The sequence below is a fragment of the Pinus tabuliformis genome, chromosome 6, assembly GCF_031772625.1.
Source record: "Pinus tabuliformis cultivar Carrire ecotype Pingquan chromosome 6, CPIR1, whole genome shotgun sequence".
NCBI classification, from domain to species: Eukaryota; Viridiplantae; Streptophyta; class Pinopsida; order Pinales; family Pinaceae; genus Pinus; species Pinus tabuliformis.
In genome coordinates this window covers 100180568-100195629 of record NC_142292.1, presented here as the reverse complement: position 1 = coordinate 100195629, position 15062 = coordinate 100180568, and the positions used below count along the sequence as shown (strand labels likewise).

Sequence of the window (15062 nt, the reverse complement as noted above, 5' to 3'; positions counted from 1 at the left end):
CCCTACGGGGTTTCCAGGGTACATCGGTGTTCAATGGTGTGATTGCCTTTTGTGTCAATTTGATGATGTTGAATACTTGATGATGATGATTCTTTACTGGTTGCGATACTCATAATTCCCAAGTAAGAAATTAATGAATATGGTTAAGGGAAAACATGAAATGGATGCAAGGTGGATGCAAGGTTCATTAGACAGTTTATGTTATTACACTACAGCAGTAGTTGTTAAGGGTTATGCGTCTTACTGTTCTCTACTGTATTTACTTTATGTACTAATGAACTTTATATCTAATGGTTAACGATGAATGTGGAGTTGTGAATTGGATAATTACTTGTGGTAATTTGTATAAAAATTCTAACTCCCTACCTTTTACATGCGAGGTTACCGGGGTTTGTGACACTCAGGAATCCCATTTTCAGCACCAGTGGCAGTTCCAGCAGCATTTTTGGCATCCTGCATATTAATATCAGCATTGTCACCAGCTGCAGATGTACCATTGTTTTGTGCATCATCTGTATCCATTGCAGCAGTCTCTTTCTCGTCATTTGATCCTTCTTTCACACTAGAAACAAGGACTTCTATTTCTTCTTCCTCAATCATCTGCAGGATACAAATAATGTTCTCATCCCAGTAGAGCTGAGCTTCCGATTTTTCAAGTACATAACTCATATTATAAATAAAATATAAAAATCATATGTGAAACCTGTCACTACTTACAGTTGCAGAATCAATCGAAACTATTCCATGCTTATCCAACTGGACTCTTACTTTCAGCTTAGCCTTTTCACCTTTTGAAGTCTGAAAAGGACCAATCTGCAAAAACAGAAGAGTTTCAGTGATTGGCAATTTTTTCTCACTCCACAATTTCAACTCATCAAATAATCTCAATTTGCAATTTCTCAGATTGGCAACTGGAATAAAAAGGAGAAGAGAATCTCAATATATGCGTTTATTAGGAAATTGATTAAATGTATTACATATTTAAAATAACAAAATTAAATATTCAAAAATCGTGACTGTTTTCATCAAAAATAGACAAATTTACAATCCAATGATACCCAACATTGTTTCAGTGCTACAAATAAATCCCTGTTAATGCTGCATTGCCAGTCCACAATATTTTTCAGAGATTTCAATTCTGAGAATTTTGTATGAAAATGGCAACATCTTATTCTTTGGCATAAAATACCATACCATGTATGAACTTATCAGTGCAGGCGCCCGAACTTGGTTCACATCTTCATATAAAATGTCTACTGTGAAGGTCCCAGACCTTAAGAATGTAAAAACCTTTGTATTTGGCAATGTGTTGCCTCTAGGGAACACAACTTTGGTTTGTCGTTGCTCTAAAGTTCCATCTTCAGACTCGGAAGCAGAATCCTTCCACGCCAAAGCAATAGAGAACGGAAAACTTTCTTGAACTTGGGAGAAAAGAAAAATAAAACAGATCATACTTGTTTTGAAGGTTAAGTAGGAATATGCTAGTACTATATTTGTAGCAAAATATTGATTCTCATGTCTAATGAAGCTGGTTTATGCTTCAACAGTTTTGGTCACAAATGATTAATTGAACAATGACACCAGACTTGTGTTTGCTGATGTACTATTAAAAAATAATAAATTCAATGTTCATCCGCATAGGCATTTGAAATACATCCAAAAACTATACAATGAAAATTAAAAGTGTAAACATCAGATTTCTCAAGTTCGCATTCAATTTTACTACAATAATAAGCTTCCTGTAATGTGGTTGTACATATATTGATTACAGTCGGTAGATATTTGTTTGCACAGTAAATCGAGTGGGGAGCGCTACGCTTCCCTGCCGTTTTGTTTTGTTCCCTACTTTCCACCACTCATTCAGCTGTGAAATTAAATTAGAAAAAATCAAGCATGCATGCCCGCCACCCCGTAAATGGAAACAATACCCGATAATAATAATAACCGCGGGCATGCATGCAGCCCGCCCCGTAAATGGAAATAATACGGGGTGATAATAGAGAGCTTCCCACTCCGAGCATTGGGCCATAAACTCTACAAACTCCCGTAAATGGAAACAATACCCGATAATAATAACCGCGGGCATGCATGCAGCCCGCCCCGTAAATGGAAATAATATGGGGTAATAATAGAGAGCTTCCCACTCCGAGCATTGGGCCATAAACTCTACAAACTCTTCGAGAAACTCTGTGCGAGCATTGGGCCATAAACTCTACAAACTCTTCGAGAAACTCGGCGCACAGATGTCAAGTGGACAGTTTCCTGTTATCAAAAACCAAACCAACCGCAAGAGTTGTTTTCAAATTTTGGTTTCCATTAAAATAAATAATAAAAAAAATTGTGTACCACAAGTCAATCAGAGAAAAAATTTGTAGATGATTAGATGGTTGAATTGATTCATAGGAAGGCCTATCGGCCTAACTAATTATTAATTTGAAATTACTATTAATTGATTATTAATCTAATGGTTGATTTTTGTTCAATGTTTAATATTAAAATAATAGTTGAAGGTTCAAAGTAGTGCGAGGTGGCACTTTGAGGAGTTGATTTTAGAAAGAAAGACGTATTTATAATTTTAAATATATGTGAAAGTAAAATTATAATTTAATATTTTTATGAAGTTTTTTTAATTATTTATATATTTTAAGTTTTTGATATGCTTTGTTTTTTTTCTGTGATTATATATATTTGATATTTGTATTTTTTAATGATTTTTGTTATTATTTTTACTTTGTTTATTATAAATTTGTTTAAATATTACAAAAGTCTATGATTTTTTTTTAGGTGTATTTATCATATCTATTCAGAGTTTATTTATTAAGAATTTGAATATGTCATTTATGATAAGTAATATTTTAATAGTGTATCATTCATGGTCAATCCGAAGCTCCATGGACATGGTTGCATTTACCGTGTTATTTTCTTCTTCTTTATTTATTTTTTTAGTTTCTTCTTGGATAGGGACCTCTACTTCTTTTAAATAGATTTTCTTTATTTTATATGCTATTTTTTAATTTAATTTTAATGGCTATAATAACAATTTTATGTTGGTTTTTTTTTTTGTCTTCCCTGTTAATGTTACATTTGTATCCACATTAAATTGTTTATGTTCTCAAATTATGGATTTATATATATGAGGTTTATGATCTTAGTATTTTTTGGTACATTTACTTTGTTACTATCTCAATTTTTCATTTATTTATTTAGTGTATTCTTGGATAAGTGTTATAAGAGGCTTAGAATATATTTATATATATATATATATATATATATATATATATATATATATATATATATATATATATATATGCTTATTTTCTAATTTTGTTTTAATGGTTGTAATAACAAGGTTATCATGGCCACACTTTCTTATTTTCCATGTTAATGTGGCATTTTTCTTATCCACTTGATTGTTTGTGTTTTCAATTGTGGTTCTACATATAGAAGGTTTATAACCTTTACCTTAGATTTTTTTTTCTTTGGTACATTTTCTTTGTCGTTTTCTTAATTTTTCATTTTTTTAAGTGCATTCTTCTATTACGGTTATATAAAAAGGCTTACAATATTTTTCTTGGAAAATTTTGGTGCATTTACTTTATTTTGTTTTTTTTTGTTTTTTAAGTGTATTCTTGGATGAGCACCTCTTCTTTTAGGTAGATTGTATTCTTTATTTCATCCATTTTGTATTTATTTTTTTAGTTTATGGTTTATTCTTCTTTTTTGTTTTAATGGCTATAATAACAATGTTATCACACCCATACTTTCTAGTTTTCCATGGCAATGTTGCCTTCCTCTTATCAACATGATTTTCCTCATGTTCCTTTATGCCTATATCTTCTTATGAACAATTCTAGATGGGCTAATCTAAGCTTTCTCTCATGTGGAAACAACCTTAAATGAGTTGGCATAGCTACAATATGGCAACAAGCTACAATACGACATCACCCATGTTATAGTCCTCCCTCTATCATTATGAATAAAGTCTCCCTTCGAGGAAATCACCACCTTTTATTATAGGTAGCTCTAAAGATGGAGGGAGTGACAATGATGAAGGTTGAGGATGATACAAGAAAAAATTGATTATGTAGGATTGAGTTTCATGGCATAATAACTAGCCACCATTTCAAACTTATTGTTGGTGTTGAAAACATTTATAACTTGATTGGCATAGAGGGCCTCAACCTAGTTGACATAAGATGGGAGGGGTAGTTTTCATCAATGTTTTTTTTCTAGAAAAAAAACATAATTTTATTCATCAAAGAAGAATGAAATTACATTTTACATATGCCAAAACACATTTCGAAGATACAGGTTCAGAAAATAGTTATCAACCATCTGAAGATGATGATGATAATAATAATAATAATAATCACAAAAGGGCCATGATAAAAACTACTTCAGATGGAATTTTGTTACACATCTCAGAAAAAACCCTAGGCTTAAAAAAGAAAACCCTGCTACAAAGAAACTGCAAAACTAAAACCCCTAAATACAAATAGACTAAGAATAGTCCAGAAAATGAAAAAATGACCCAAAGAGTCCATACACAAGCCCATAATCGAGCAACAAAATATTACATGACCAGGGTGATGAACCCCAACAATAATAACATTAACACTACAATAGCACCAGAGCTTGCAATAGAAAAAACACCACTAGCATAGGTGGAAACAACAGATTAACAATTGTTGGCAACAAGACGACTTGCAGACACACCACAACAGAGAAAAAGGGATAGAAACTCATCAATATGTAGAAGTTCCTTGTAGATTCAAACTACTAATTGTAATATCCTAAAGCAATAGACTTAAATCTACTCTACCCATCAATGAAATAATTTAAACGATCGCGAAATCATGAAGCATATAAGAGAAAGAATTCAATAAATGCATTACACAATGATTTCTTGGGGAAAGCCACAACTAAAAACCCCTGCTATCTGTATATTGCATTAGTTAGAAAAATATGAGAACATTATAATGCATTGCTCAAGCCCAAGTAACCTCTACCTATCTTTATCTGTCTCATGACTTCTTAGACAAGCCTAGGCCAATACTTAACCAATTTTTTGCTTGCCCAAGTCCCTATTTCCTTGCATTGTTTCCTTGAGAATTAGCAACCTATTAATTAGGGGAATTCCTCAATTGGAATTATGCAAACCTCATAGGTCTTCCTCTGACTACATGCACAACCTGTAAAATTTGGATGATTATATAACAGATAGTACACTATCCCTGAACTCCAATATCAACTGGGTAACTCTTAGATCTAACATGCATGAGTTATTTATGAGTGAATCATCATTTTAATAGTTGATCATTGCAAGCAACACCACACTACTAGACCTCCCACTAGTTCCTCCAACAGTTGAAACTAGTTTAACTAATTTTAACTCAGTTGAACTGAATTAATTAATTACAACTCAAAATAAACTCAACTAGGGATCCTATAAAGTAGGAGACACTTTACATGACTCAATTTAGACCATCAACTTGAATTAACTGATCCAACCAAGTCAAATTAACTTAGTTAACTAATACAAGTTGTCATGAGATGTGGAATTACAATTTTATTTCCAATTTAATTCAAGAACAAAATTAAATTAGGATTTTCTTGTTACATTTTCAACACCCCCTCTCAAAAAGAAAGGGATTATCTGCTACCTCGATCCTACCTCCATGAAAATCGAATTTTCTTCTTGACAATGTCTTTGTCAAAATATCGACATCTTGTTCCTCTGTAGGAATGTACTCCAACAACATGATTCTCTTCTACACACAATCTCGTAGATCATGATATCAGATGTCGATATTCTTGGGTCGATCATGAAAAACTAGATTCTCAAAGAGTTTGGTACAACTCTGATTGCCATAGTAAATCACTGTAGGATCCCTCTGTTGACTAAATAACCCAACAAGGATATTCCTCATCCAGATAGCTTCACAAGCTGCTTGACTAACATCCATGTAATTTGCTTCTACCAAACTGAGTGAAACTGATCTCTGCTTCTTGTTGTACTAAGAAACTACTACTTGTGATGCAAGTAAATTCTAAGTGAAAACACAAACAATTCCTCTAGCCCGAGAGTGTGGGTCTACTCACAAACAAATAATCTATGGAAGATTTCCTTAGGTTAGAATCAATTAAGAGGGCCTACCTCTTAGAATGCTATTCTGCTTGGTGATGATCTTGCTTCCTCGTTCCAGCTATCTTTCGTTTCCTTCCTTTGCACACCTGAAACAAGAAAACAACAACAAACAACAAACGTAATAGCATACAATATTGTATTCAGCCTACTTAACAGGTCCAGAAACATTAAGCCATAAATATGTGAGATGATGTTTGATGTAGGAAATCAATTGAGAGTTGCATCTATATTAGTTCAAGAAGAGATTACAACTGATGTTTTGACGTTGTTGTTCTCCGCCGACATATTTGGGTTCCCACACTTCTGCTAACATCTCATGGATAGCCTTGACAATGGTAGTCTCAAGGCTCTTCCCTTTAGTCTTCACACTAAACCGAATTCACAATTCTCCCTTAAAAACAAACTAAAAAGCTAAAAACTATAGGTAGCTTGCTGATTACTCCAAAATCAAAACGTTAGCCAGAACTTAATTAGGACTAAAAGCTAACTTGTGCTTGGGAAAAAAAGAGTTTTATATAGCTGGGATGAAGGGGAGATGGTTCCTCTTATCATGGGAGAAGGTCTTATCTCTTGGATTAGTTCCATCCTAATAGGGGAAAGGAGCCCAAATTGACCTCCTTGATTCCATCTGGCCTAACCATTTACCAGACTTCCGTTACAAAGCTTCTAGAGCTGGAAGCTTCGGCTCCATATTTAAAAACTTTCCAAAAGAGGATCAACACGACTGAGAAAGGGCTCAATTGATCTGATCAATGCTAGGGACAGTTGTAAACCCTGCATATCGGCACGAGGAGGACACGGATCATTAGCGTCAGTCTTGTAGACTAGGATAAACAAAATATTTATGGGAAATGATGGAAAAGGGAATTGTTTTGCTCATGAATAGGGACACACTGGGAGTTTCTTCATGGTAGGAAAGCATGTTGGGTGCAGTGTAGAGGTCCTCCAAGATCGTGGACGGGGAGTACAGGGACAGTGACAAAATATTGTCTAACAGATTTCCCCTAAAGCATGAAGGTCGAACTATAATGAGGAGTGAAATGCTTTACAAGTGCGTGCGGGGAACCAGAGTCTGTCGTTGGAGAACCTGCAAGCAAGAATAGATACATATACATCGCTGAAAAACTCTGAATAATACATGAATCATGGTATGGATGCAACCATCCCGAAAATGATCATGTAAATGGATCCAAGGCATGGGCATAGCCATCCAATAGAAAGGATCATAATGAAACCAAGGTATGGTCGCAAAAATCCAATAATGAGAAGGATCACATATAAAAACTCATGGTATGGTTGTAGCCATCCATCTAAAAGAGACATGTATATCAACATGATCATGTCACATCGCCTAGCAAACTGGACTTAATGTAATCTTAGCCCAGGGTCTTGCGTTGCAAATGACAAGGTCAAAGTACAAATCCTAACATGCGCATGAATGTGTTGAAGTTGAACATGCTAGGAAGTCGCTTGATTACTAGTCAATGATGTGAATTGTTAACAAGCGCAAGAGAAACCACCAATAATGACAATGGCTCTCAAGGTACTAGCAGCACAGTTCACAGAATGTAAATGATGTTGAACACCCGTGAAATCACCCAATCGAAAGCCAGTGATGTGAACTTGTCATCAAGTGCGAAGAACTTGCCATTAGGGCGTGCAAGATCTAAGCTACTGGAAGGGAGTCACTGGGCCAGCTTCTTGGATAATGAGCTGAAGTCGACAAGAAGTGACCGTGTCGAAGGAAGGCCATGATCTATCCCACATCATCGACATGAGACAAGGGGATGCAAATGATTTCTTATGATATAGAGGATCAGGAGTAAGTGTAAGTGTAAAGGGACTAACTCTTGAACATATCGGTGACACGATTCCGGAGTTTGGTAGCTTTGGGATCCATAGAATCGGTGCTCATGCTGACATGGTAGAGATCAAATGGAAGGAAAAAAATGAGCGGCCTAACCCAGGAAGGTCAATGATGAAAAGGAAGATATCCCAACCCGACACTAAATAGATAGTGTCATGTTCAAGAGTGACTTACCAACACGACTGGTTGAATTTCCAAAATTTCCCCCACCATTTCTGGTAGGTACCCCAATTATTTTTTATCGCAAGCTTGAAGGCGATAGCATATGCTTGCACTGTAAGTTCATCCTTCGGACGAATCCAACCTAGTAAGTTTAATAAGCCCTAGGAAGGAGAATCTCATGTTCGTCATGGTGATGAATCTGATATCGTTTAATGTTTTAACGAGTCCGAAAACGGTGTAACTCGATATCTTTTTCATGTTTAGAGAGTTTGAAAAAGACATGGAAAAGAAAACTCCACATGGTCCCTTTTCGTACATTTGTGTCTCTCGAGCCCAAAAAGGTAGAAAACGATACATGAGAGAACCACTTGACCATTTCAGTCAAGAAGTACCTTTTTCTTAAATAGTTTATCCCAGCCCAAAAAAGGGGTAAACGATGTTTCGCATCTGTTAACGAGTTAAAGACAAAAAGAGCTTGGCAATATTTTCATGTTTAAAAGGTTGGAAAAGAGCTGAAAGCAGACCTCCCATTTTATTTGCTTTAATGAGTCAAAAGAGAAAATACTCGGTGATATTTTCATCTTTTATGAGTCAAAAAAGAGCTTAAAGGTGACTTGAGTACCATCGTCAACAATCTGTCACCTGTCGTTGCACAAGAAAGGTAAACACATTATGCAGTTCTGAGGTAAAATAGGCCAAAAACACTTTAAAAACCTTAATATTTTCTTAAAAATGAATAAAAAGGGGAAAAGTAATTATTTTTTATTTTTTACCATTTTACCTTTGTGTGAAGAGCTTTTTACCCTTTTGTGCCCTAAGTTTTTTGCAGCAAATTGCAAGAGATTCGGGAGGTCATTCGTCGAGCCATGAGGTGTAGGTAAGAACCAAGACCTTAAGCTCCATTTTCATAGTGTATTTTTGGATTTCATGGGGAGATTTTGGCAAAACATTTTCGCCCTCGGTCGGCGCAATTTCCGAGCATGGAACCGCACCGATCAGGGGTGGCTAAAATTGCCAACTGCGTCGTTGGCGCCATTGTTTTTAAAAACAGTTGTGCCAGTGCTGTGAAAAAAAAATTTACATGTTTTTTTCTTAATTTGACTGTTTGAATCCAAATTTCTCTATCAAAAAATGATCATTGACTTGATTGAATGGTTTTTACAGGAAGAAAATCGCCGAAAATGGTGGATTAGAAAGAAAGAGAGCATGAGGATATCAATACCCAAGCCATAGCTGATCCAAATTTCTTGGAGGCTTTGAGAAACTGTGGGCTCCTCAAGTTCTTTCTCACACTAGGAATGTGGGCTCAAACTGAGCTGCTATGGTACCTGATTAGTCTCTGGGACATAAATTGGGAAATTTTTATCATTGGTGACCAAGCGCTGGAGTTAGAAACTTCAGATATTTATTTCATCATAGTACTATCCCAAAGAGGGGAACCAGTCAACCTATATGGGTCAAGACCGATTGGGGCAAGTGTGTCTATGTTACTTGTCCGACATTGCCTAGAAGCTCTCAAATCCAAGAGTGGCAAGATCGAGATTGCGACCATTCTGGATCTTGTGTTGAGAATGTTATTGTTGACTAGGCACAGAGTGGTTGGGTCCCAAGCACTGCATGAGACTAAAAAGTCAAAGTTCCTGCATGATATCGAGTGCACAACGCCCACTATCTTTAACTAGGCGAAATCTATGAAAATCAGCATGAAGTGCCAGCTATCAAAAGCTAAGGCGGGAAACCTGAAGCAGTTTTGCTTTGGGTCTATGCTAGTGACCTTCTTGGAGCGGGTTCCGTTGTTCCAATACCAGCTGACCGAGGTGGATTCGCCAATGCCACGAGACCCATGGATGGTTTGTTGGAGCAAGTTGATGCCAAGGGTTACGTGGGGCTAACAGATGTCCTACAAGCCTACCTTCTTCTCATGGCTATGACGAAATCTGATTGTAGTGGAGGATTGGCCTTACAGCGGTACTGGTTTCCGCAGAGATTCGAATATGCTGCTCCCAGAAGGAGAGGATTTTGATGATGGAGGTAAAGCAAACAATTTTTTAGTTTTTTATGTTTGACTGTTTTTGAAATATATGTGTTCATGAAACTTTGATTTTATGAATGTAGATGTTGGACCAGAACGCTCTGCTAGGATATCCCTAATTGCCAAGCATGTCGCTTGGCAGTTTGATGTCGCTCCTTATCAAGAGGGGAGCAACAACGAGGAGGTGATTGAGCAGAATCTCGAGGGTTTGACCCATGGGATCCTAGAGTATGCTCGGATGGGTGATGTCCCACGCCAGTACAAGAGGCACATGATGGGGGTGTCAGATCAGATCCGCTAACTGCTGACTCACGTAGTTCAAGTAGTTACATGCTATCATGAGCATCATGTTGTTTAGTGCATAGGTCTAGCATTCCATATTTTTGAGGCCTGCGAGCCACCGATGTATTTTGGACACACATAATTTCTTTGAGGCTTTGATGTATGACAAACATTATTGACACACACACACATATATGTATATGTATATGCATATATATATATATATATATATATATATATATATATATATATATATATATATATATATATATATATATATATATATATATATATATATATATATATATATATATATTCCTGCTTACTATGATACAAATGATTTGTTTTTTATTTCTACATGTTTCACAAATCTATCTCCAGCACATAATTAGCTAATTCATCTGTCAATGTATTCATATGCCTAGGAATATGATGATATGTAATGTAATCAAAATTTCTCTCCAATAGATGAATACGTAGATACATTCTCAATATTTTAGGGTTTCTAACAGAATATTGCCTGTTGAGTTGAAGAACAAGAAGTTGTGAATCAAGGTTGACAACCAAATCCCAGATGCCAAGAGTGATAGCTTCTGACAACAATTCGATAACTGTGCTATACTCAATGATGCTATTAGTTGTTTGAACTAGACAAATTCCTTGATGATCAATCAACTCACCATGGGGGTCATAAATGGCCCATGCTGTAGATGATAGGTTCCGGGTACTCCGGCAAGCACCATCAGCGAAATCGATGTGAGGAGACATCGACATCTACAAAGCAGGCAAAAACATAATAAGCAGGGAAGATTCTTGCAAAACAACACACCAAACCACACTACACAAAAATGAATGACACACTTATTGTACTAAAGTAACCATGCAATATGACCTAAGCATAATACTTGTGGAGAGAGTCCATGCTCGGACTCGGGTAATCAATCAACACATATGAATACTAGAGTTTTACCGTTGACATGACAAGTAAGCATCGACTTGGCCAAATAATAGAGTAGAACTCATATAAGGCTTTGCCCCCATGCCCCCTGGGCGAGGGAGGGTTATGAGTCAAATGACAACCCCATTGCAATAATGGGAAATTGGGAAAAACTCGGGGAGGGAGAAAAATCCTGAATCCATGAAGGGATAAAGGTGCCCTCAGTTGAAAGAGCTTGAAAATGGTAGGAGAATTGACATGTCAATAGGCAGTAGAGAAGAGAACTGTTCAAGACACATAGACATGACCGTCGGGCCAGAACTAAGCCACAGGGATTGAGAATACGCATCAAGAGAGGTTTTTGAAACAAGATTATTAAAGGACACTGACAACGAAGTCGAAACAATTTCCACGTAATTAATTTCACCAAGAATTAACGACATTACCTCGGCCCATGTGTCAACAAGATTCGGAGAGGGAATGACCCAAGGATCAAACTTAACTAAAATCATGTTAACGGAGGCAACATGAGGAGGTGGGAGTGGAAAGATACCCATCAGAGCAGGATCTTTAAAATGTCCTGCCCCCACACTCTTGTAAGGAGCACCACTATTCTTGACATACGAAACATTTCCATCTGAGGAGGAAGAGGCAAAAAAGGACAGTTCGTCAACTGTGACTATTTTCCCTTTATGGGGAAAATGAAACATGCAAAACAACGAGGAGGCTACAACATGCATGGCATGGGTCCAACTCCGTCCAAGTAGAAGATTATAATTGAGATTAGCGTCAACAATATATACCTCGACACACATTGTTTTTCCCTCCAAAGTAATGGAAAGGTTGGGTAAGACACAGAAAGGTCACAAATCGCACTCGTCAAAAGCTTCCAAAGTTTTAGGGGACTCGTTCAAAGTAGGAGAACTAATTTCCTTCCAACAAGCAACAAACATGATGCAGGTAGAAGCACCTTCATCAATGACAGTTTTGTGAATAGTTTTCTCATTAATGATGACCTGAATGAGAAAGGCAATCTGATGAGGAAGATGTGGAACGTGGTTTCCTAGATCAAAACATATAAGATGAGAATCAGCAGGATCAATACCCCCAATAGCCGACAGTAATGATTTCCTTTGAGATGGATGACTTTGAAGTACCTTGAGGGAAGACATATGTGATGATGTCTGAGCCAAATCCTCAACAATATTATAGTGTTGAGCGGTGCGAGTGTTGGGATTGTACGAGGACTTTCGCAACACAACTCGAGAAGGCGGTCGAATGACGAAATCAGGGTTAGATCACTCTATATGAAGAGGACCATAACTTGACAGGGAAGAAGAAGAAGGGGTAGCTTCTTTTCCTTTCCCTGTTGTTGGGGGATTTTGATAATATTTTGATCTAGTAGCCACATTAATGGGCATACTCATCATGAACACTTGTGAACCTGAGGAAGAAAATGATTGAGGTTGGTCCACCATTTGGGTATGTTGGGACAAAAATGGCTCTTTTAGGACAACTGGGGTCCCTGTGAGCAAACGACTAACTTCAGATTATCTGGGACAATCCTTAGTATAGTGATCGTCCTCACAGATGAGGCATGGATACTTAGGTTTTCATTGGGAAGCATCACCAATAGATGACTTAGGAGGACCCTATTTTGGGGCATCGGCTTTAGCTTTGCCTTTTCCTTTCTTCTTATATTTCGAGGATTTGTCCGCTGCGGTAAACTGAATAGCGTGGACCTCTGAGGTTTTACCAGGGCCAGGTGGATTCTAAGAGGGATTATTAGAAGCAGTGTTTGAGTTCGACTTTTGTTTGGAAGAAGATTTTACAGGGGCTTGGGACACTGAACCAATTACTCCATCAATAGGAGGGGTATCCTATGACCTCGATGTCATCAAATCAGATGATGACCTTGGAGCATCAGGTAATAACTCATACAAAGTGCCAGACTGAGAGCAAACAAGATCTAAGTACTGGGAACGAGCAATGGCTTGCTCCTCCCTAACGCACTCACCCATAGCAATATCACGAGAAATTGGAGAGACGAATGATTTGGTGAACCATTCAGTCAGTAACTTATCGACAACCTCGAATTTGATCAGGGGATGCCTACGTCTCCATTCATGAATGTGATGGAAGATGTGGGTCACAGTATTTTGTTTGAGCAATGTAAGCAAATAGGTTCCGGTTTCATAGCGAACCAACAATTGGAAATGCATGAGGAAAGCCATTGCTAAAGGGTTGAAGTCATAATAAGTACTTCGAGGGAGCTCGATATACCACTTGGTTGCAACGCCTGTGAGAGTTCGTTGGAAAAGACAGAGACACATAGAATTGTCAACATAAGAATTCGAAGAGCACCAGAGGTGATATGTCATCACATGGGCTTGAGGATCTTCCTTTGCTTTCCCATTGAACTTTGGACAATCGCTCGAGATCTTGGATGGAACCGGAGGCCAGTAGGGTGAATGAAGAATTGGATCATTAATGAGTCAAGACACATCTAAAAACTCTAGTGTAGCCAAGAACGATAATTGGGTATTGAAAGGCATTGGAGATCAATAAGCGGGTCCAACTGGAGGAGCCCATCCCTGCTGGTAAGGATTTTTTCCCCATAGTGGAGGGTTTTGTCCATAAGGCATTTGATTTTTCCCCCACTGTGGGTTACCTTGCCCATAGGGAGGCTTTTGACCTTGAAATCCTTGAAATTTTCCAGCCATAGGTTGTTGATAAGCAACATACAGGTTAAAAGCCTGTTGAGCCTGGTGACCCTGGACATATTTGTTTTGCACCTGTTGTCCATGGGCATATGGGTTTTCAACCTGTTTGCCCTGGATATAAGGATTTTGGACATGTTGTCCTTGGGCAAGAGGATTTTTAACCTGTTTCCCTTGGACATGAGGATTTTGGGCCTACTGCTATAGGACTTGACCCTGACCTTGTCCTTGCAAAGGTTGACCCTGTTGATATATATATAAGGGTTGTTGCTGCCAAGGTTGGACTTGCTGTTGCGAGGGCTAACCTTGCAGCTGCAGAGGTTGGCCTTGCGAAGAGATAGGTTGGGAGGTTTGCTGAACATACAACATTTGTGGCTACATGGTTTGCTGCAACTACTGCGAGGGTTGCCCCTGTGACTGTTGCAGTGGTACTTGTTGTTGCATCATCGGACCTTGCTACTGCATGGATGGCCCTTGCTGCAATGAAGGTTGTCCTTGTTGCTGCAGAGGTTGTCCTTGCGGCTGTAAGGGCACTTGGACACTTCCCAAATTGAGACCTTGAAAATTTCTGAATTGTATCTGGCCATAGCCACTGGGAACGGTGGTCAGACCAGGCTAAACGTACTGCCAAGGTTGAAGAAGGTAAGGTGGATTTACCATTCCTTGGGAACCATATGGAACATAAGGATTGGTGTTGAACCTGAGCCTCATAAGGCTGCTGATACTAGAAATTGCTTGACCTAGACGGACCAACGGGATTTTGGAACTGTTGGTACTGGACATTACTCGATTCAGCAGGAATAGTAGGGTTTTGAATAACACCAGAATAAGGTTGGTTCACCTCAACCACGTGAGCATGCGAGCTACTCACATTATTTGTGCTCGACACCATAGAGACATTCAGGTTCTTCCCC

The 15062-nt window shown here is 37.9% G+C and overlaps 1 pseudogene across 1 annotated transcript; it reads right to left on the bottom strand.

The window, feature by feature from the left end:
- Window positions 1–381: 381 nt before the first annotated feature.
- LOC149257450 (heat shock 70 kDa protein 15 pseudogene) lies at window positions 382–1612 on the bottom strand (annotated as a pseudogene). The gene is made up of 3 exons (XR_016247194.1): window positions 1195–1612; window positions 718–813; window positions 382–600 (listed from the first exon to the last, which is right to left on the bottom strand). The product of XR_016247194.1 is annotated as a heat shock 70 kDa protein 15 pseudogene (transcript).
- Between the last annotated feature and the right edge of the window lie 13450 nt (window positions 1613–15062).